This window comes from Prinia subflava, chromosome 4 (assembly GCF_021018805.1).
Source record: "Prinia subflava isolate CZ2003 ecotype Zambia chromosome 4, Cam_Psub_1.2, whole genome shotgun sequence".
In the NCBI taxonomy this organism is placed as follows: Eukaryota; Metazoa; Chordata; class Aves; order Passeriformes; family Cisticolidae; genus Prinia; species Prinia subflava.
Window position 1 is genome coordinate 29,627,194 of NC_086250.1, and position 23,551 is coordinate 29,650,744.

General features: G+C 38.8%; 1 long non-coding RNA gene across 1 annotated transcript in view; it reads left to right on the forward strand.

Annotated features, from left to right (window-relative positions):
• Positions 1-634: 634 nt before the first annotated feature.
• LOC134549348 (uncharacterized) overlaps positions 635-23,551 on the forward strand; it is a 30,100-nt gene continuing 7,183 nt past the window's right edge. Inside the window, exons 1-2 of the long non-coding RNA XR_010080069.1 lie at positions 635-958; positions 1,273-1,317. This is a non-coding gene — a long non-coding RNA (uncharacterized LOC134549348). The remainder of the gene's footprint in view (positions 959-1,272; positions 1,318-23,551) is intronic.

The following is a 23,551-nucleotide window of genomic DNA, read 5'->3' on the forward strand; positions in this document are numbered from 1 at the left end:
GATTTTTCCCATTTGATGATCTAAATCAGCATTAAAAATATATATAAGACAGACCTCATGAGCTGAGAAACAAAGCCAAGTGTAAATTAAAGAATGGGAGAATTTAAAGCAAGATGGGTCTTAAAAACATGCAGTTTTTAAAAATGTTATCACTTTTGACAATCTTCATTATAAAGCAGTTCTAGCCTAGGTTGGGTCCTGACTGGATTTCACGCTATAAAAAGTGAGATGAAGTGAGTCCTTGCATAAAGAGTTTGGAATAGAAGTTTAAAATATTGCAACAGATAAAGAAAGAGAGGAGGATTGATGGGGTATCGTACTGATTTTGATCACTAATGCACAGAGATCTTATCTCACACACCTACTAAACAGCTCAGAAAAGAAAGGAAAGATTTGAAGGCCTAACTTGGAAGCGTAGCAGAGGAAAAGCATGTTTACTAACTGAGGAGGACAGCATTTGCGTCACAACCTTTATTCAATATTTTACTTTTTCTTATTTTTTCCATGTGTAGCCGTAAACCTTACGCTCTAGTGATCATTCAAACCCTGTTCTGAATTCTTAAAACAGTTCAGTTCCTGACATAGTTTTGGCTCATACCAATTCCTCTGGCAATTCCTGAGCACAGGAGTCAAGCTAGGCCAGGAACTAGTCCCAGCAGAAACTGTGAAGTCCATGCTCTTTTGGAAGCTGAGAGTGGACAGATGCCCTCCATGCAGTTGGTCAGTGGTCCTGGGAGCACTAAATAGCTGTAGCCTGCATTCCCAGCACAGATCACACTGGCTCCAGTTACACTTGGAAATGGACCAGTGCTCTCTGTATTAGATCTCAGGGTGTCAAGCAAAGGCTTCTGTTACTGCTCACTGCCTGTGAAATGTTGATTTGAGGGACACACTTTGTATCACATCCATGGTCTACAGCTGAAAAAGGGACAGGATTCAAATCTCCCACGTCTTCAGCGTAAGTTCTCACTTTCTTTCTATTTCTTTACCTTGTTATTGACTGGCAAGCAGATGGAAAAATTATCTCAGCTGGAAGACAATATGTAGGTGTTTTTCTGTTCTCCCTGGATAATTTAATTGATGATTCTCACATATAAAACACGTGAATGTGCAGGGGAGCAGACACCTTCTCATCTTACACTTTTCTAATTGTCACTGGTTCTTTTTTCACTTACTGCAGTGCCTTAATCAAATAGCATCAGTCCCCAATTGCTTGTTCTCTTGCCTGTACAATTCTTACATTTTTTCTTGTATGTTGGCTTATTTCAACAGAGGCTTCAGAAAATGAATTACAGAACAACTGTCTTTTGAACTGAGGTGAGTTGCTCAGGGGTTAGAATATTTCCTGCAAGATAAGATTTGTGAATTCAAAGTGCCTTTGAAGTGCTACAACCACTTCATAGGTGTTGCTTTTTCCAAAAGCATGGCCATTCCCATAATTGCCAGACACTAGTTTCGTGAGAAGAGTTTTTCTGCTGGGACATAAACCATGCACCACGGTATTGAAGCTGAGTTTGTTTGTGATACAGGCTTTAGGCTTTTTAGGCACATGGTATTTTGTATCATAGATCCACAGAAAAATTTAGGTCAGAAGGTAATCCCCTAGTCCATCTCCCCACTCAGGGCATGGCCAACTTGCTAAGTTAGGCCAGCTTGCTCAGGGCCTTGTACAGGTGAGTATTCTGGACCTCAAAGAAAGGAGAACACACTATTCTCAGGGCCCCTCATCCAGTGCTCCACTACCCTTATTGAAATGTCCCTTTCAGAAGTGTATGATCATTCTCTGCATTGTGTCCTTATATTGTGCACCTCTGAGAATTGCCCACTACCATCCCTTTTAGGCAGTGAAGGACAGTCTTCTTTATGCCTTTTTTCTCCAGCTAAATAATTCCAGTTCCTTTAGCTTCTCTCTTCTACACTTTAGGGCCATTATTCTCTCAGGGAATATTCTCTGAGAGAATTATTCTCTCCCTTCAGAGAACTCTCTCTGGTTTGTCTTGTATGAAAGGGTCCCAAACCATACAGAATGTTCCAGATACAAGCTAATGAGTGATAAGTAAAAGGAAATAAACACTATCTTTGACTTCTTGCTTGTCTTCCTGCTCAATAATTATCCACTCGTTCATGTTCAACTTGTCCATCAGAATATTTTCTGCGGAGTTGCCATCTAACCAGACAGGTCCCAGCTTCTGTTGCTGCATGAGGTTATTCCATCGTAAGTGGACTTTGTGCTTGCCTTTATTCAGCATCTGGTTCATATGCCTGGTTCATTTCTCCAGACTTTGGTTTGAGTCCCTGTCTTCCAGCGTGTCTGCAGCTTCCTCCAGTTTGGTGTCATCCATGAAGGTGCTTAGGATCCTTTCTTCACATCACTCAGGTCTCTCTTAGATACACTGCCCCAGAACTGAATCACAGAACACACTCATAATTGGCTCTCAGCTGTACTTTGCACCATTGAATACAACCCTTCAAGCACAACAGGCCAGCAGCTCTTCCCACCAACCTCATTCCATCCATCTCCTGACATCTCCTCAGCTGAGGAAACTATGAAAGAATATTTCCAAAACCTTATGGATATCAAGGTAAATTTACTGTTCTCCCCTTATCAAGTCTTTCATCATAGGTAGCAATCAGGCTGAACAAACACAATTTTCCTTTGGTAAATCTGTGCAGATTGTTTCCAATCATTCAATACCCTTCATGCATCAGGGAAAGGCTTCTACAAGCTGTTACTTATCATGTCCTATACTGCATTCACCTTCTGAAAAAAACCCAAGATCCTTGGAAACAATAGAAACTTATTTCCAGCATCTGAGGCAGTGTTTTTATTGTGTTAAAATTTTAACATAATTAAATTTCCACATGTGCAGTGAGGAGAATTACAATGTTGGGTATTTATTTTCAGTCTTGATGGTTATGTGTAATGTACAGTGTTAAAAGGGTTAACAAGCAGGCTTTGTGCTGTTTCCAATTAGGCTGAGTTCAGTATTCAGCTTTCAGGCTTAAAGGCTATCTCATATCATATGTATACTGCCACACATATAATTTGTTGGGTAGGACTGGTTACATTGGAGATGGCATAGAAATTCCTAGCAATCTTTCCTGCCCATAATAGCTTTCCAGAAGACAGAACATAATGCTGCCCATGCACGTTAAATCTTTGGATGAGCTAATATGAAATACTTCTGCTGTTCTAATTTCCTCTTGTGTGTATTTTTTTCCTGGCTCAGACTCAGTGACCTAATTCTTTTCTTCGTTCTATTCAAGGTTTTTGATTTTTTCCAAGCTAGTCACATTGGACTCTTCTCCATTGTGGAAATTGTGCCTTTATTTCTGTTTTGCATTAGCATATTGTTTCTATTTTGTATTGCATAGTTGCCCTGACTGCCCTATTGCTCCTCTGTCTCCACACCTGAGGGTGGATACTGATAATTGTCTCATGGCATCTCCCAAAAATGGTGACCAAGACATCCTTGTGGATATAGTTCTTGTCCTCTAGGGAATTATGGCAAGCCCACAGGAAATCTTGTAGAGTTCACACTGAAAAGATTGTGAAGATTTAGTCAAAACCCTTTTTCACAAGTTCTGTATGATGTTACATTTAACTAAATAAAATACATAAATTAAAGGCTTCTTAGTTTTCATAACTGTGAAATCCTCAAGCTAAGATATGATGTCTTCCAGCTAGACTGAGGCATGCTTGGGCTGGTTCAAAGGCATGTAGAGAGCAGACCCAGCAGTTTCTCTGTCTTTGATTCTGATTCAAATGCACTTTTTTCATTCCTGTGCATAAAGGAGGTTGACAAAAGGACACCTTTGGTTTTTTATTTTTTGCTTCATTCAGTAGCACTTCTAGACATCTATTTATTTTTTGTTTTGTGTTTCTCAGTAGTTACTATGCTGTGGTTCCTTAAGGATACCTTAATAAATATCTGCTTTCAGACTCAGACTTTTTATTGTAAGCAGATTTTGTGCATTTGCAAAATAAACTCCATGGCACCACTCATAGGCTTAGTGTATTAAACATGACATAGATTGTTTTAAACAATCTTCCTGTCTTGACATGAATTGGTATGAACACTGTAATCACTGTTTATCTGGCGAGAGAGAGGATTGTTCCAGTCAAGAAATAAAAACACCCAAAATTATGAGCATGGGTTTGGAGCTTTCTCCTAGGAATTAAATGCATCTTTTCCATTAAAGTGATATAGAAATGAATTTCTGTAACTTTAGTTGCAAGTTATACATATAAGAAACTGTTTGTCTTTGTGCAGGCAATACAATTTCTTGAGCTGAAGAGGGCTGTATACTTGGGCCCTGTCAGAGGCTGACTTCTCCAGTAAAAGGCCAGATTTTCCACATTCCTGCAGACATAAAAGAGCAAATAGGCTGCCTGTCACAAGTGCTTTACTATCTTTAATTCTCAAGCCTTCCTGTCAATCTAACTGATATTGCATGGCTCTGTTTCTTCAGTCAGTCTTCCTCACACTCCTTGTCAGCATAGCCTTAGAGTTTCCTTATGTGCTGATGTGTGCTTGTACACACTGTAATTTAAGAGGAGCAGAGACCCCCCTGGTTTGTCACCAAGGCAGCACTGAGGAACTCTTGCTCCTCTTTAATTTTGGGAACTTTTTAAAAAGAGGGTGGCAGAGAGGTTCCTGTCTCCTAGGTATTTTCTTCAGAACACTGTACTATTCCTTTTACTGCTGGTGTTACAAAATACTGTAGAAAAGGTATTTTTCATTAAAGGTAAAATCCAGGAACACATGCAGCTTTCTGGTTTTGCTTTGCTTCTGAATGATAAAACCAGAGTATGTATTAAAAGGCTTCTCACATTACTTGCAGAACAAAAGCAACTAAGTTGCTGGCTTCTAAAAAAAGGGAAAAATAAACTCTAGAGATGAAAGAGAGTTATATTTACCTCACTCATAAAAACTTTTTTTTTGTTGGGTAGTTTTGGTTGAACTCGTGAAAAACTGCAATTTCATTTCAAGACATTTTGGTTCATATCACAAAGTTAATTTTATTAAGCAATAAGGCCAGACAGGGCTTGAATTATTGTGCAATAATTTATGCTTAGGTGCATTCTCAGGCATGAGCCTGCAGGCTGAGTGCTATCAAGTCACTGAGTGTTTCACATAAATTATGTTGTAGTTAAAAAAAATACAGAGTAAACCCTAAAAAAACAAACAAACCCCAAACTAAGAAGAAGAAAATATGCTGCAAGGGTGTGTGCTTTACACAGGCCATCACCTTATAGCCCAGAGAGCCTCTATCCTGTTGCAGCTGCAGTGATGAGTTCAGCATCTATTCCTGTGTGGCGTTTTGGGGAAAACCCCCCTGTCCCTGCTCCAGGGGTGGGTAGGAATGCTGCTGCTCTGCCAAGCCTTTGCCCTGCCCAGGACACTTCTTCAGCATCTCTGGCACTGAAGATGCAGGGAGAGTGAGGCCTAACAAAAAGTTGAATCATGAACTTGAACTTTGCTCGTGGGTGAATGCTGGAATACCTGAGGTCACTGCAGCTGGGGTTCAAAAAGCACACAGTGAAATACAGGAGAGCTGGTAGCCAACACACTTGGCTGAGGGGATCCAGTTACTGAATGAATGGCCACAGTAGTTACCTGAATTTTTAGCTAAAGTTTGGTTAAGCTTGCATCTTACTGTTCGACTAAGTCCCCTATCTAGTGAAAGACACATAAACCTTCTTTGAATAAAAACCTTTTCATGACAAGATTGTCACTCACAACATGGATTACTTTGTTTACCCACTCTGAAAAAAATGCTCTGAAAACCACCTACAGCAAACAACTCAACCAAACAAAAACACAGAAAATATAAAAGCAACAATGAAAAAATAAATACTCCTCAGGAAACAAAGTTAAATCATCTCCTGAGCAGTATCTTAAGTGAAAAAGAAAAGGACAGGCTGTTTCTAAGGTCAAGAAAAGTTTTGACATCTCTTCTGATTAATTTTTTTAATTTTGAAGGGACTAAGGTTTTATTACCTGGGGAACAGTAAGCAATATATTAATAAAAAGATAGCTCTTGGATGTAAAGCAGAAAGAAGATAAAAAATATTGAGTGTTAAAGATTGTGATGATTTTTGAAACTTCAGATTATATTTGCCATCAACTTGAGAAAAGAGCAAGCAACAAGAACATTTGTTCTGTGCATTAAATGTGCACAAAAATGTTCTCTTAATGGCTGTGGAAATCCAGCAGCAAAGCCAGCCAAATGGTAGCACTGAAATGAATGGAGAATATGGTGTGTAATTATTTTGAATAATTATTTTGGATTGAATTTTTTGGGCTTTGGTTGTTTATTTTTTTGGTGGAGAAGGCTAAGGGGAGGACAACACATCAGTAAGGATTAGCCTGTCCCCCATAATTTAAGTTAAAGATTCTATTTTTGGAGCAGGGCTAACATGCTTGAGCTGAAACCTCCAAAATCTCAGCTGAGCGCCCTATGGAGAGTATTTTGGCTGTTGAACTCTTGGAACTCTTGAACCCTAGACAATTTGAACTCCAAATATGCTTCCTGCTGAAAATTTTATCCAAGCTAACAAGTTTCCATAAAGAGATTGGTTTTTAAGAATAAGATTTCCAGTAAAGTTCAAGTTTTAAAATCAATTAATTCTTAGAGAACCTTCACCTTGACTCAGACGGAAAGCAGACACAATAAACAGTATTGGCATTTTCTGGAGGAGCCAGTGACTCTGGTGCTGCCAGACTAGTAAACACTGAACAACTGAGGGAGAGCAGAAGAGAGCTCCCCCTTCACTCACTTGGTTCTGCCCTCCTTGTGACTGTGGCTGGTTCTCATGCTACATCACAGTCTGCTCATGCAGCTAACCGTGCTTCCTTAAACCTCATGGAGTGCTGAGTCCAACATGTAATAGATGACCACACTTAACAGCAAGTGCAGCCCTCACTGCAGGGTTGTAGCCATGGTGTGTACATGCTGCTGACTCTGCGCAGGCAATGATGAAAAACCTGGGGTTTCTTTTTTCCCCCCGATTTCAGATTGATGTTTTTCAGTCAGGCTCTCTTTATAGCTGTCTGTGCATTTTTGAAAATCCCTTTCCTGAAGCTCTTTTTTTTCCATTTCCTATCTTTATGCTCCTTTCCTCCTCCGTATGAATGTAATCCAATTTGTTTGCTGAGCTGCTTGAACAGAGCACTGGCTGCTGGCAGCTTCAATGGTACTTCACTATATCTTCAGTGTCGTGGCTAAGAATTTGGTCACCACGGAGCACAATTCAGAGCTGATGCCAGTCACTAGTGACCATAAACCCCTTGATCTATTTGTCATTGCTGTGAATTGCAGTTTACAACTCACTGTTTCTTTTGTGAGGAAATATAGCAACCGTGAATGAAGGAGAAGCAGGTGGTCCTCTGTGGTGTTCCTGCTACCTTCCTACAAACCTAAATGCATGTTTTTATCAGTGCAATTTCAGTAATGATTTTGGTTCCTAGGGAGTAGCACTCAGCATGGGAAATGGGGAACATTGTGTTCCATTCCTGGCTCCACTGTGGACTCTGGATCAAACACAGGGCATTCCTAAAAATACCTCTTGCCACTTCTGGGAAGTGCTTTGAGATGTCCAGTTGAAAACTGCCAACAAAGAACTAAGTGTTACTAATTAATACTTTTTATATGTGGATATTTTCAAAGTGTTTCAATTTTGACTGCCCTGCCCCCAAAATATACCCAGAGAGGGCGGAAAGGGAGGGAGAACAAAAGAGAAAGAAATCTGCTGTAGCACAAAGGTTGATCTGAAAATGAACAAAAGCTGCTGCCCCTCAGTGAGCATTCTTGGTTTAGTCGTGCCAAATCCATTCCTCCAAACCTGTTGCCTAGGGATGTTGTTAGGTGCTGGGGACACAGTATATCTGCCAATCCTGAAGACTTTATTATTTGTATAATTGTATAATTTGTTGCAATCAGCTGGAGAAGAAAAATTAAAAGAAAACATTTTCCAGTGACCTGTTTATAACAACTTTAAGCTGCAGAAAATGTGGGGCCTAGTAGTTCCTCCTTTAAATATGCATTGTTTCAGAGTGGACTGTGATCTCTATTTCCTTGATTGATAAGGCCATAATGCATAATGGGAAAGAAAGGAATGGATGAGCCAATCAGAAATAAAGATCCAAGAAAAGGTCAAAATGGTGGAGCACTTCACTCTATTTCTTGAAGGATGTTGGGTATTAAATGTCATATGCAATCTTTGTCATGAAAATGAAGTAACAAGACACTAGTGTGACCCTTTCACTTGAATGATAGTCTTGTCACTTTTTCTAATGCTGTTTTGCCAGGATTTAAATTGAGGGACAACACTGTCTATCTTGTAAGATATTTAAATAACACAGTATATTCAGGAAACAGAGCAAAAATGGGAAAATGGGGAAAACAACAACAACAAAAATCCCTGTTAGATGCTTGCTTTTGAAACTTTGCCTCTTAAAATGTATTTCATACAAGTATAAACCAGATACTAAGAGTCCAATACATGCTGATTGCAGTATTGTTTTATTAAGACACTTTTTACTTTGGCTTTTGACTGCCCTCAGTCCACCTAGAAATAGCAATAGCTTTGCGGTGTTTGTCACAGTATGAGCAGACAGTTCAATTAGTGAGACAAATGAAGCACCTCCTGAAAAGAAAGAAATTTGACAGTTTTTTCTAGAAATGTTGGTTCCCAGTTGAGATATACAGCCTTTTTTAATGCTTAACACTGTTAACATGTATTTCTACATCATTATAGTGCTGCCTCAGTCTTTCAATCAATAAATCTTAAATGTTCTATAGAAGATTCAGCTTGGTCATCAGTTCTACGCCCAGTACCTCTCTCTTCTGGCAGCTCTTTACACTGCCATGTTCCCCTTGATCTTTGTCAGCTGTATCCCCTGCTTTTAAAGTTTTACAGCATAAAAAGTTTTCTGGTTGTTGAAGGGCATGTCTGGAGAAGGGTATTAGGAGATTGCCACTCTGCTCTCACCCTTTCCTTGCAAACATTCTGCTAATTTTTCAGTGGGTGCATTTACTGGCAGAGATGCTAAGGAAAATGATTTGAAAATCTTCTGCTGAAAAGATTTCCCAGGCTTGCCAAAGCTCCAATGAAACTTGCTTTATTTATACATATAAGAAAACCAGGAAGCACAGGATGGAAGCTCATGTCATGTAATAAATTACTCAGCTTGGGTTATCTACTGGAGCATCATGTTTCTACCTCACCCTTCCCACAAACTATTTACTGATACTTGGGGCGGAATAGTGAAACAAATAAAATAGTTTTGCAAGTTTAACCCATGATGTTATTGCTATTTCTGCATCCTTGCAGTATGCTTAGTGTTGGGCATGGTTCAACTTATGTGAAAATGGAAAAAAACCTCTTTTGGTTGAGCAGAATTACAGAAAACTGCCATCAGGACAAAAGCAATTTGTCTCTGACTGTACTGGCAGATAACCCACTGCAGCACTGGCTTGGTGCCATCAGAGACAAGGTGACAGTGGTCATGTCCAGCCTGCAGAGCAGGAAGGCACAAATACTCCTTACAGTCCTGTCCCTAACACTGTAGACTGGGAATTGGTTGTACACTTTAAAATTCCCCTTCTTGCCTCATGATTCCACCTTTTTTTTTTTTTTTTTTTTTTTTCCCCAAAAGTGCAAGCATGGAAGGATGGGATTGCACACCTTGGCATTTAACTCAGTGTGGAGTAAGGGAGTGGCCAGAACGCCTATCAGAGCTGAGAGCTGTGACCTGGGGAGTTCTCCTAACCCCTTACTAAGGATGTATTGTAGACATATCTCCACTTAGAAAATACTGTATTGTACTTGTGGCAAATACTCTAGGCTGAGATTATGGATTTTTCATTCCCTTTTTTTCCAGACCCTTGGTTTTTCCAGTGCTTGTCAAAATAGCAGAGGCTTAACTTGACCCCTTATAAGCAAAGTAGAAAAGCCAGGCTCAAACAAGAGCAGAATGACAAAGTAAGCTCTGTCGAGAGCAAGCAATATATGCCACTATGTTGGAAAGACAATGAGAAATTAAAGGCCTAAATTGTAAATAATGAAAACCTAACTTGTTCCACATACTGCATATTTATAGATTTTTATAGAAGAAGACTGGAAGTGACTGGATGGAAAACCATGTAATGTGCCCTATCTACTACCCAGTTTCACTCCACTGAGCTTTACTTTTTTTACCCCTTTCCTGTGAGAAGAACACATGAATCTTTACCTCCTTCTCTGGCCTTCTCAAAGTTCTGAGATACATGACTTTATCATCCCCACCTACAGGACCATCTGCACTGCCTCTTACTTTCCTTCATTCTTTCTCATTGTCTCATATTTAACAGAAAGACTGATTAGCAGTCTAGGGATGCATCTTTTTTCTGTCTAGATAAAAGAATTATCTCAAATAGCTCAGCATTGCTACTTATTTGCTGGATACACAGATATCAGCCAAGACAAGGTGCTGGACTTGTGTTTCCACACCAATGAACTTGGACCTACAACTGAACAGGTTAGAAATAAACCACATTTTCTCCCTTTACAGGTCTTTTCTTACCTTGACTGTTTGTCTTATGCACATTTTAAAGTGTTGCAGTAACAACATCTCAGTTACTCTTCCCCTCCAACAAGGACAACCAATAACATCTTTCATATCATCTGAAAGACTGCCAAACAGGGGTTTTGCATATGAAAATTCTCAGAAGGTAATGAGAAAAGAATTAAGAGATGCTATCAAAATAAAATACATGACATGTAAATCTTTCATTGTTTTGTTTTATTCTTCTCTACTTTAAAAGCAATTTTATTATTTCCTTCAGTGACTGTTGTTGTGAAGATGACCAGACTGAGATCTCTGCTCACACATCTAGAGCTTATTTTAAGTTTAGTTTTGTACAAGACTCTGTCAGCTTCTTTGGCCTACTGGAGCACATTTATTGTTTTTATATTTTCAAGCTCATGTTGCCAGAGTAAGCTCAAAAAAAGTCTTATCGGACAGGATTTATTCCCCCATACAGCACAGAGGAAACCAATTCTGCTTTCTGCACGCCTTCTCCATTCCTTCATCTCCACCAGCAGCCATGCTGCTGCTGCAGCTTTCCTGCACTTTTTGTCATCCCATTCACTTTTATGGTTTTCAAACAATTTTAAAATTTTACTTTCCTTTTTTTCCTTTCCATTTCTTAAAAGACTGTTTCTCTCTCTTTATTTGCATTTCTTCTCTGATTTCAGGAGTTGAATTGGAGTCATTTTGGCAAGTCTAGCTCCTTTTCATTGCCCCTCATTTCACCTTAGGCAGTTTAGTGCTAAGCCCTCCATTTCCAAATTTTCTCATTTTTTTCAAAATGCAAGTTTCCCTGCCAACTGCAGACTGAAAGGAAATCTTCCACCCAGTAGCTTAAGACCAGAGAAGATCCCAACCATCAGCCAGTTGACTGTAAACTACAGCCTCAGCCTCCATTTTCAGGATGCAAAGCAGCAAAGAAAGGATATTTCCCAAATCACCCACTTCTGCTCAGACTGATGCCATCCATTTGCTTCCCTTTCAGGCACCTGCAGAGGGAGGGTGCTGAACTCTAAGTGGCAGTTGTTTCCTTGGAGTGCAAAAGTCTCAAATTCCATCCATGACTTTCTTATTGCTAAGCATTCTTTACGACAGCAAAAGTATTTGTTTAATGGGAACCAGATTTGGGTCATAAACCTTGAGCCTATCAAGCTTTATGTCAGCTAATGTTTACCTTATTGTGTTTGGTTTTTTAACTCTCTCCCTCTCTGGTAAAAAAGCCATTCCTGTAAAGGGAGTGCAGGGAAGCAAATAAAGCAAAGGAAATCAGGAAATACTATGAACTGCGTGTGACTTGCAGCTGCAGGGTTCCTCACAATAAAGAACCCTGTCTCAACAGAGTGGCTTATGTGCTTTAACAAATATCAGCTGTTTGTTTGGGGTGTAATGAACAAACTAGAGCCAGAGTGACAACTGGTTCAAGTAATTATGAAGGCTGCTTGCAAACTATGGCCCCACTTGTTTCAGATTTTAAATGACGACAGTCAGGCTGCTGTTGCTGCCAGCTTTATTTCTGAGCACTTTTATTTCCATATTTCAAAGGTCAATGTGTGGTGGTGATAGCAGCCAAAGAAAGCCTGTGTGAATGGGGTGTGTGTGCTTATGTCTGTGAGAAAGAGAAAAAAAAAAAAAAGGAAAGCATTTTTGTGCATTACCAGTAACTGTTATATTACTAGTAAACTCTTAATGAACAGAGTTATAATATGTTAAAGCCCAGGAGCCCAGAAGAATTTAGAGTTTTTTTGCTGCTGGCATCTTATGTAGAGTGAGGGGGACTCTGCCATGAGTAGTTTACAGTGCTAATGTTAGAGATGGCAGAACAGTGATGCTAGGGAAACTCAGTGTTCTACCACAGAGAGCCACAGAAACATAAATCACTTAGGTAGGCACATCAATGGTTTTACATTCAGGTAGAACTTGAATTAATTTGAAAACCCCTGAATCTCAGGCCATTCATCTTTTGCTTCCTCTGATATCTATCAATTCCATATTACAATGCTGTTGATTGACATTCATAGTGAGACTCAGGCTCTTTTGGTCTAGAATAATAAATATATACTATATAATAATATATAATATATAAATCATATACGTAAGATATAATGCATAACACATAATACACAATACATAATACACAGTACAAAATATAGAAATATAAATATACTGTAGAATAATAAATATATATAGTGTATATATAATATATATTATACTAGTATAGTCTAATATAATAAAAGAACAAGCCCTTGTGCTGAAGAGACATTCTACACTTGTGGTAGAATGTCTACAGGACTTCTTGAAAAATTTTACTGATGTTCTAGCTGGATTCTTCCACAGAGTAATTTAATTTTTATTTTGCATTTTATCTTTTTAAAAAATTAATTTACCTACTAAGTATCTAATGAGATAAATGTGAGACAGTGCAGAAATGGAGGTGAAAGAATAGTGAGATGGTGGAAAGGAATGGGTTCTATGACAAAACCCGGACAGAAGAAGCAGACTTGGTCACAGAACTGGGGTCTCATTTCAAGCACACCTTTGTCGGCACAGGGTTTGTGGAAGAAAGGGCCAAACAGTGTATGAAAGGAATAAGCAATTTCAGGGTCTCAACATGGGAATGTCAGTACATAAATCCTGGGGAGACTTGAAAGCAATAATTTCATATGTGACGCCACAGAAATTAAGCCATGGTGCTGATTTCCAAGGAAAAGTTTGTGGGCTTGTTTGTGGGGAGACTGGAAAAGAGGCCAGGCAGGGTCAAGGCAGCATCTTGGCTGCACTAACAAGGAAGGCAGGTCAGGAAGTATGAAATTGCTACCGAAATAGGAGAAGGGTTATGAAAACATGGAGAATAGTGTGACAAAAGTAGGGAGGCATTTTTGAGATGACATGGATGTAAAAGGGATAGAAATTATCCTGTTTTTTTGGGAAAGAGTACAGCTGACTGCCCAATGGTTGGAAGACTTGGATACAGGGAAGCCTAGGGAGTATCTTCTCAGATGCCTGTGTGTGTGACTTGAGACCAAAGTGATGGGGTAAGTAGGAATATAAAGAATGCATCCTATCTTCCCATCAAGCTGATGATCCTTCGCAAAACAAGCTTTTCCAAAATTACAGGAAATTAGGAATTTCTTCAATCAAATCCATATGTAAAAGGAAAACAATTGATGAAGAGAAATAGGCTGCAGCCAGTTCCTTCAGTGAACTCTGAAGTGTTTATTAATCAGTTGTAAACAGCATTTATTCTAATACAGTTTTAGGTTTGGCAGCTGCCTAATCTTGGGGTTTTTTCCCTATTTTTGAAAAGACAGCAATTTCACTTACTGTTAAGCCCACTCCCAGGCATCCCCTTGATTCAGAAACACTTTTAAACACTTAACCTTTTTTAAACATCTACATTTCTCCAATACCCACTATCAATGAGACTGCATAAATGGTGTCTTTACTAATTTAAATTTTGATTCATCATCTGTTTGAATTATGCTTTCATGAGTTTGTGGAAAGAAATTTTTAAATTTTGTGAGTTTTTCTTGTCTTGGTGCTTCTGCTCTTTCATGGAGAATTGTCTCTTCCATGACAGATTTGACCAATTCACATGTGATGTATCCTTGCAGACAAAGCCCACACTAGGCTACATGTGCCTGGAGAAGAGAGCATCAAGAGAAAAACAGTTGAGGAAGGAAACAGAAGTGCTGAAATAGCTAACATTATGCCTTTCTAATGTATAAAACCTTTAGTCTGAAAAGCTGAGAAAATATCCTACTGAGTTGGATTGTTTTCTATGTAAGATAATTCGTGGAATCTACTTGCAATATGTGAGTAGTAAACTATGTACAAGTAAAATTTGAATCCCCTTTATGCTAGTGCTTTTCTTGGTTTCTTTCATAATAATACTTTTGTCTTCTTCAAGCCTCACTTGGCAGATCTCCCAGCCTGTCTTTTTGTAGAGGGGCTCCATTAAACTGAGCAGAGTGGTGCGTGCTGCTCTGAAATAGCCAAGGAGTCTCGGAATTTCTTTTAGTACTGAGTGCATTTCGTTTCTGAGGGTTTTTTCCTGATAGTCTTAAAGTGCAGGCTCACCCAAAGGCTGTTCAATCTCAGCTGTTCCAGTGCTGCTGAAATGAGGGAGGCAGGGAGCTGTTGCTCTAGCTGTCTCTTATGGCTGTCATTTATAGGTTTCTTTCCCATTTGAAGTCCCTGGATATTTTTGCTTCTTAGCAAGCAAGCTGATGCAGTGTCATAGCTTCCCTCTTCCACAGCACAGCTGTATGTGTTTAGAAACTGGAGTGTTAAATGCAGATATGCACTTAAAGTACCAGTAGATCCAAAAAAGGCATAAATACAACCTTGAAAAGTAATCTTCCTTTTTTTGCTACTAATAATGAGGAACTGGGTTTGTTCTTAGTAACATTTCCACAGGTTACAGTTGTAAATGGTAATAAAAATGCATTATCACTAAGCAAATACCTGGTAGATTGTGGAGATAAATGCAATTAGTGCATTTCAGAACAGATTGAGAAAGAGACTTAGCAACACCTCAGTAGAACATAGTAGCATTTAATAATTGGCTTATTTTTTTCTTTCTTTTTTATAGAGCTGATCTTTTTACTTTGAATTTTGGTTGTTTCCTATTTCCTTCAAGGACAGACACCATAAAAAAGGCAGATAACTGGTTGTCAAGGCCACTCAATGGCTAAATGATTGTGGTGAGACTAAAAGACACATTTTGGCTTGCATATTTGTTGAGGTGAGCAATGTTAAGCTGGGCTCATGCACCATATCAATGACCCTATAGCTGACACTCTCAGAAAGACATTACCATCTGAAATCAGAGTTAATCAGCTGTGTTGACTAATGTGTTTCATTCAGTGGCAAATAACTCAAAAAAGGTTTAAATACAGATGACTGATGTGGCTCAGGTCAAAATAAACTATTGAAAAAAAGCAGATCATGGATTTCAGGGAAGTCTTATAAAATAGGCTAGTGATAGCAATGTTATTGTGTGGTAGTTTTGTTTTTTGGTTTTTTTTTTTTTTTTTTTTTTTTTTTTTCTCTGAAGAGAGGAGAAAATTATCCTTTTCCATTGATTTACTTCATCTAGGATTGTGTGGGCCAGGACAAAGGAAACCATAAACTTTGTCTCCACCACGTTAGACTTCTGCATGAATGGTGTCTTCCAGGCTATGTGTGAGCAGAGTGAGGCTAGTGCCGAGCAGCTTGTAGGGAATTATTTTAGAAACATATTGAATGTGCTGGGAGATTACCATTTTCTCCCTTAGGTATCTCTACTTTTATATTCTTGTACAAGAAACTTAGGCTTTGATGCCAAGAAATGAAAAAAGATGGCTTTCCCTTGTCCATTACCTTCCTCTGTGTTCAACATGGGAATGCACCCATTTATTTCTATGAGAGGTTAACTCAAGAGTGGCAAGATAGTTTTTCATTTTCATCTACTTTCTCATATGCAATTCCTGCTTCATGATGGAGCGGATGGAATTATTCAGTACTTTTCAATACCAGTTTAAAAGAAAGGTATATAGACACCTGTGGCATGACAAGTACTTTTAAAGAGTCCTTGCTACAGCTGTCATTCTAGCAGCATTTCTAGTTCTTATTATAATATCATCCATTCTCATTATCAGCTACATTTGTCATCAATATTAGCAACAGAAAAAGGGAAAACAAAATAAAAAACCCAACCCAAACCAAGAAAGTACAAAAATCTGCAGATCAAGCAGAAAATACTGATGTATTAAGGTATTCCCTAAAGTTCTTTTAAAATCTGTCTTGAAGCACTTAGGACCTTCAATCATAAGAAATGTCAGACATTTCTTTAGCTCAAGATTCTTTGTTTATTCTGTTTAGCACAGGCCTAACACTTGCAAAAAGAGGAGGTAGAGGAATCCTCATTAGACAAAATCTTTCTCATTTTCACATTTGCTATATAAGGCAATAACACTCTGCAAATAGACTTTCAAAATACATTTTTTTTCTGGGAAGATTTATCCTTTTCTTCTGCAAATTTAATCTAATGTATTGGTGGAACAGTACGATGTCAAGTTTTACTGTGTGAAGAGAGAGAGGGGCTAGGAAATCCTTCCTTAGAAAATTATTTTGAAAATCCTGACATGGTGAAATTGGAAAAAACCAAAATTTACCCAGAAACACTTTCAAATCTTTTTCATAAAGTTCCTGTCACTTATTTCCTCACTAACAATGTGTCTTACCTGAGGACAAGTCCTCTTCCACTGCAGGTACAGTGGCAGTATTCAAAGAGGAGCAATACCATGAAACGGAAATCTCACCCTTCGTTGTTGCGCTTAACGTTTTCATAATATTGCTCAGAGCATCAATTAAATTTCAGATCAAAATGAGAAGATCATAGGAGAAAATACAGTCATTGTTTATGATCAAGGACAAAACAATATTGTACTGTAGCTGCCAGGAGAATGGAAAAGGCATTTTGCTAAAACCAATGTCTTCACATCTGGAAAATGACAGGGTGAAAATGGTTACGCAAGATTTTGATGACAAATAGCTGGACAAAACTGAAGTGGTTCTGGCGAGTTAAGTGAAGTAAAAAAAGTTGGTTATACATCATCTCAGCCTCCCCGCTGAAGGCATATACCTATTTGTCAACATGTGACAAAATCTTGGGAAGATGACATCTGCTGATGAAATTGGGACAAAGAGCCAGTGTTGTTTTCTAAAGAGTGAGATCAGAGCAAAGAGATGTCTGAGAAACATCCATTTAAGGCATCACTGTATCCATCAATGAATATAGGTGTCCCTAAAGGAATCTCCAAAGCTCAGCAAAGAATGTTAGGCAACAGGCTGATGACATGTATCTGATACTGAATCGTAAAAGCAACGTGGCTCAGTATTAGCATCCATCTTACAGAGAATATCCCCACACATCAGGCACCAGCTGCTCTGGGTAAAACAAGCATAGCACAAGGGATCCGTGCCATGTGGGTGTTTTGAGGACTGTAGAGAATTGAGTACTGAAACATATCTAAAACTGAGTTTATTTGAATAGGTGGGTCAGACAAATCCCATTACTTTTTCTAGGCAAATGCAAAGGCTGACAAAGGGTGGCATTACTGCAAGAGCATGTTAAGCCCATGGTTATTTATCAAATTGGTACAGCAAACTCCCCCACTACATGTTAATTTATGAATTTTATTCTTTTATTAGTTTATTTAAAAGAGTGTTAATTTTGTCTGTTCTTTAGGAAAGACTGCTCCATAATGCTTGGCCCCATTTAGTTGTCCTTCCTTTCCATTCTCTGTTCAACCTGTCCTTGCAACTTTAGAAGAGAGCACACCACAGAAACAAGGGGCTGGATAAACTCTTGCCACTGAGGCAGGGCAGCTTTGGCTTGAGGCTTGCACTCTGTAGGAGTAATAATAATCTGGAATATCAGTGGCCACTGCATGTGAGCCAAGGGGTTTGCTGTTGGCTTGGGGATGTCTGCACCACACTGCCTCCCTCATCTTGACAGCCACAGTGGCCCAGCCCTTGTCTTCCAGCCCAATAACTGTATAAAGGACATTCATGAACTGCACATGTCAAATCCTTTTGGATTACTGTGGTTAGAAAAACCTACCATGATCAGTTCTCTCATCCTCTGCATTTACCAATAATTTATTACTTATATTAATGTTTCTTTTCAAATGCTGTGTTGTTATTGTTGAATTAAATAATTGGCGGAGGTGCAGCTGAAGATATTGTAAAATCTTTAAGTTAGCTTCATTTGGATTGAAGGCAAATTTTGGGGATGGTGCTCTACAGACATGCAATGAAGGTAATTATATCTTTAATCTTTTATATTAAAACCTAGCAATAAACTAAGAAGAGATGAAATTGATCTGCAAGGATTTGATGGGGACAAAGCAAGAAATCCAGATAACCAGAAATATTATGCATAATTAAGAAAATTGCTAATGATCATTTTAATCGATGACATTAGAGATGGAAAGGCTGCTAGGTTGAGTATTTCATCCAGGACCTCTGACAATGTTCCTTATCACTGAGAGAACAGTTTTCAATTTCATGCCTGATTTTGGCTCATCCTTCATTTCTAGCTAACCAACAAAAACTATCTGAATTTCACAAGTCTGATCTTATTTTTTTCAGAAAGCTGGAGGCAAAAAGAAGAAGGCATTTGCAAGAATGGAGGGTTAAAAAATGAAGTACTTACATTCTAAAACACTTCCATAACTCACTCTAATCTGTTGTGGCTTTGCCTGGAACAGCTTTGCATTTATTCTCTGCCTTAACAGCATCTCACATCTTTGGCAGACTACAAGAACTTGGGAGGTAGCACTGTGGACAACTGAGGTTCTCACTGAGATAAGTTTGTACTGTGTTATAACTTGGGGACTTTCCAGCAGGTTCCAGCTACCAGCTGCCTAAAACATCACTCTGAGCCCTCAGAAAACAAATGACATCACTAAGGTTTTGGGCACAGGCTTTAGCAAGGCTGAACTGGAGCAGCTGCCCTGTGGGGCACTGTGCAGGACACTGGTACATCCATCTGACCCAATTTCCAGATTCTTGTAACAAGGCAGAAGAAGTGAAAGTGCTTGATTGGTTCTGCCTCCACTGATAAATGACCTTGGAAGGGGTGGATTTTGGGCAGTGAAGGTTGGCACTTCACTGTATGTTTCTGCTTCTAAGTGAACTGAGATTCCTCACATTAAATGTGATTAGGTTCACTGCCTTACTAAAGCAGCAGGTCCATATTCCTCTCCAAATTAGTTCTGGAGTAATTTTTTTTATCAAGAAAGACTGAATGGGGACGGGAGGACTGTACGGAAAGCTGTAGAGGAGACGTACCTGTCTGTGCATCACAAAAATCAGCCCTAGATCTGTATCAGCTGAGGGAGCTGGGGTGGTTTAGTCTGGAGGAAAGAGAAGCTGAGGGGAGACCTTATCTCTTTCTATAGCTACCTGAAAGGAGATGGTAGACAGGTGGAGGTCCACCTCTTCTCCCAAGTGACAAGTGACAGGACAAGAGCAAATGGCCTCAAATGTCGTGGGGAGGTTTTAGCTTGGATATTGAGATGTTCTTTACCAAAAGAGTTCTCAAGCCCTAGAGCACGCTGCCCAGGGAAGTGCTCATCACCTCTGGAAGTCTTCCAAAATGTGTTGATGTGACACCTAGGGATATGGCTTACTGGTGAACATGGTGGTGCTGGGCTTAGGGTTGGACTCTATGATCTTCGAGTTCTTTTCTGACCTAAATGATTCAACCATTAGATGTATAACCTGAAAGATGGAACAAATGCTTTAATCCTCCTCTCTGTTCACACCTTGGTTTTAAACAATAGCACTGATGCAGCATAGAGTAGGTGTAAGAAAACTGAGTAATAGGAATAGGATTTAACTGTCTCATGCTATGAGTGTAAAGAAATAAAATGCAATTTTAGGTACATACTCTGAATGTTAGGTACACACAGAGGGAGATGCTCTTTGAATTTTGAAAGACCAGAATGTTTCCCCATGAATACCAGACATGCCACCCTCAGAAAACAGATTTATGCCTAGACTAGATAGAACTAAGAACCACTAAGCTGAAGTATGTACAAAGAATAGGTATGAGGCAAGGGGGAAAATTCAGGGGCAAAGAGCTGAATAAGTATTTTTTTTCAAGGTGAAAAAAGATTTTGCACTTAAAAAAGTATACTGAATAGCAGAATTTCCTTTTCCTGCCTAAAGTGACTATTCTACCTAGAGCCATAGGTCAAATCTAGGCAGGATTAGCTCTGCCCTTCATCCTCAGCTTTCATCTCTAAGGGAATAGATTAGTATTTAGCAGCCCATGCTACAGGAGGAAAGTCTCAGTGTGTGCCATTCCTCTGATCAAGAGCATTTTCTTGCTCGGTACACATCTGTAATTGACTAAAGGTTTCTTTTTTCATGTTCAGCAAAGCCTTTTGCAATATTATAACCAAATTATGAAGCTGCAGAGTTGTATTGTATCACTTATATAATTTAGTTAGGGCTTTTTGAATCTCTCTTTAGGAGAACCCTCTCTCTCTCTTGCTATATATACATATATAAGCCCAAGCTCTTTCAGCTTTTATTTCTTTTTTTCTACCCTGTATGTAGTTTAAGTATTAAACAATGAGAAAACCCAACAAATTAGATCAATTAAGACAATTTAGTTCTAGATTTTTACACGATACTCATCAATCCTGCTTCATCTGACACACTTGCTAAGATCATTTTTCACTTGTATTAATATAGAATTAGATGAGTAAATCAGTGGTACATATGTTGTTTCGATTAGTTACCACTTAAATCTCTCAACTTACCAGACACATGGATAAGCAACACAGATTAAGCAGGTCTGAGCTGAATTAAAATCCTGTTTCTGTGGTAAATATTGCCATGCAAACAAGTATAAGGTAAATGTGACTAAGACTGCATTTAGCTGCAAGGTAGTATCAATGCAAGCCCAGGACTATTCTGTGTGATTCTATGAATCCATTCAAGGCTCATTAGCAGATTAAAAAAAAAAAATCAAATTTGCCTTGTTTTAATTATTTCCTTTGGTAGATGTGAAAGAATTTTATAATTTTGCATATTCAAAGCACTAATCACCCAATAGTCTTTTTTTTTCCAGCTTTAGGGAGGGGTTGGATGGCAAATTAAAGAACTGCCTTTTTTGGAAAAGCAGTCAAGTTCAGCCTTGGAAAGTCATCTCTTCCTAATAATAAAGCATTGAAGTAATCATGAAACACTGCAATAGCGTTTTTCTTAATATTATTTGTTGGCTGGAGTAGCAGCACAGGAGAGTCAGCACGTGCCCTAAAAGCTCTTAAATTTAGAAACAGGAGAAAAGTCAGAAGGGTCTCTTTGAAGATACACCTTCACACATCTGTAGGGCCCTATTGATTAGTCAGAACTGTGGGTGTCTGCACAGAATACCAACACCCCTGCTCCTCAAAGTTCAGAGCAATCTGCTGGCAGGAGCAGGCTCTGGCCCAGGGACCTGCTGTGAGCTGGTTTGCACCTCCTTCGTAATGTGACCATCAGTTCTTCCTCAGTTTTTGCTGTGGCTTTCACAGGTTGGGCTGGCAGAGCAGCTCCTTGGCTTTTATGCTCATCATTTTTGAGCTGTGCCAGCTCTGGTATTCACATACTAACTCCTCTGCTGGGGTAAATGTGTTCACCTCTGCTGAGAGCTGTGTGCCAGTGTGTTATTTGATCTGGTACTGGACCCATCTTTACACCTTTGAGTTGCTATTTGCAATGTTCATTGATTTATACAGTTCTTGTCTACAGTTAGGACACTATTTTTTTTAAGTTATTATATCTATTTAATCTTCTCATAGTGGTGATACTGACGTGCAGTAGTTTGTATTTTTGAGCTTTTATTTCCTATAACCAAGAAATGCTTTGCTGTTATTCATTTAGGTTCCCTCTCTAGACACCTGCAACCAAATTCTAGTTGAGAAAACATGAGACAATGATCTTGGCTTCACCTTTTTCTCATGGTTGATCATTAGAAACTTCTGTCATAGCAGAGACACATCTGGAACTCTCTGCCCTGGCCTGCAGTAATTGGGGTGAAACAGACCCTGACTGAGGCAAGGAAAGCTTACAACTCTCCTGCTGATGCTTGCTCGCTTTTGCTAATGGCATTAGCTTCACACCCACATGAACTCTGAGCTGCAAATATACAGATCCATTATCCCACATAGCCCTGTGCTATTTCAAGGTGACATTGAGATACTGCTCTGCGTTTTGAAACTGAAGCATGGTCAATGGCCATACTTTACTCTGTAGCTTTTGCACAACTCTAAAATTGCAGCTATGAAAGAGAAATGTATCCACCAAAGTGCTGAGCACATTTATAGACTTACTCCCTATGAAAGCATCTGTGATTGCAGGAATGCAAATGCACATTTCATCTAAAGAATTTGCTTTTTGAGGTGAAAACTCTATCAAATCTACTCTTTGTTTCTAAACCCCTCTGTTGTAGTTTGTGTTGCACCTGCTTTATAGTTATGTGCAACACAAGCAGAAAATACTTATGACTTTCCTGCAGTCAATAAGGAAAAAGAGCTTCCAACACAGTGCTGAAAGCATTTCAGCTTCTTTCCCCTGACACTGGAGTATCATAGCAATCGAGGCTGTCAATTACTTTTAAAGCAAGCTGTTTATAGACCATTATTCCCAAGACTTTATTTGCTTGCTTTCTTTGCAAGTAAGATGATGGAAACATTTCAGCTATTCAAAAGTCTGCCACTATCTCTTCTAATGAGCTCCTACCATCAAAAGAGCCTCTTCTTCTTTTCTGTTTCTTCTGTTCCCTTGTTTGTCAGGGATTTTCCTACAGACAGGAGGGTTTGAGAATAACTACATCATCATTCAGAAGTGGACACGAGTATCACATATGGAATATATTGTGAACAAAGCATCTGAAAATTAGAATGAAACATTTTAATTTGATTTATTTTGATCCTTGTAAGGGTTCTATATTGTGACAATCATGTTAAATAAAGAAATGCCTTCTCTTTTGTGTTTCTGATTGTAAGATAAAAAAGGGCTTTTAATGGCTGATAAACATTGGGTTTCACAAAGGTAATTTGACTTGGTAGAGATATTTTGATAAAATATACTGCCTTGTAAAGGAAAGAGGTGAAAATCACATAAATTAAAACTCTCAGTTCTAATTTCCATGAAAAGATATAATGCTGTCATACTCTTTTTCAGCATACCTTAGCATGGTGTTTTTAAACACACATGAATTTGTACAGAGCCTAAGAGAAGGATAGCATGATGATATTTTCCACAATGTATCAGATGAATTATTTCTAATGATGTCAAAGACTCATTAATCCTATCAAACAGAGTTCAGGTAAACCATACCTGGACTCTGTTGCTGCTCAGTGAGAATAGAATTACACAGGAACAGTGGAAGAGGACTACAGGATTGCAGTCTACAGGACTAAAGTGAAAGT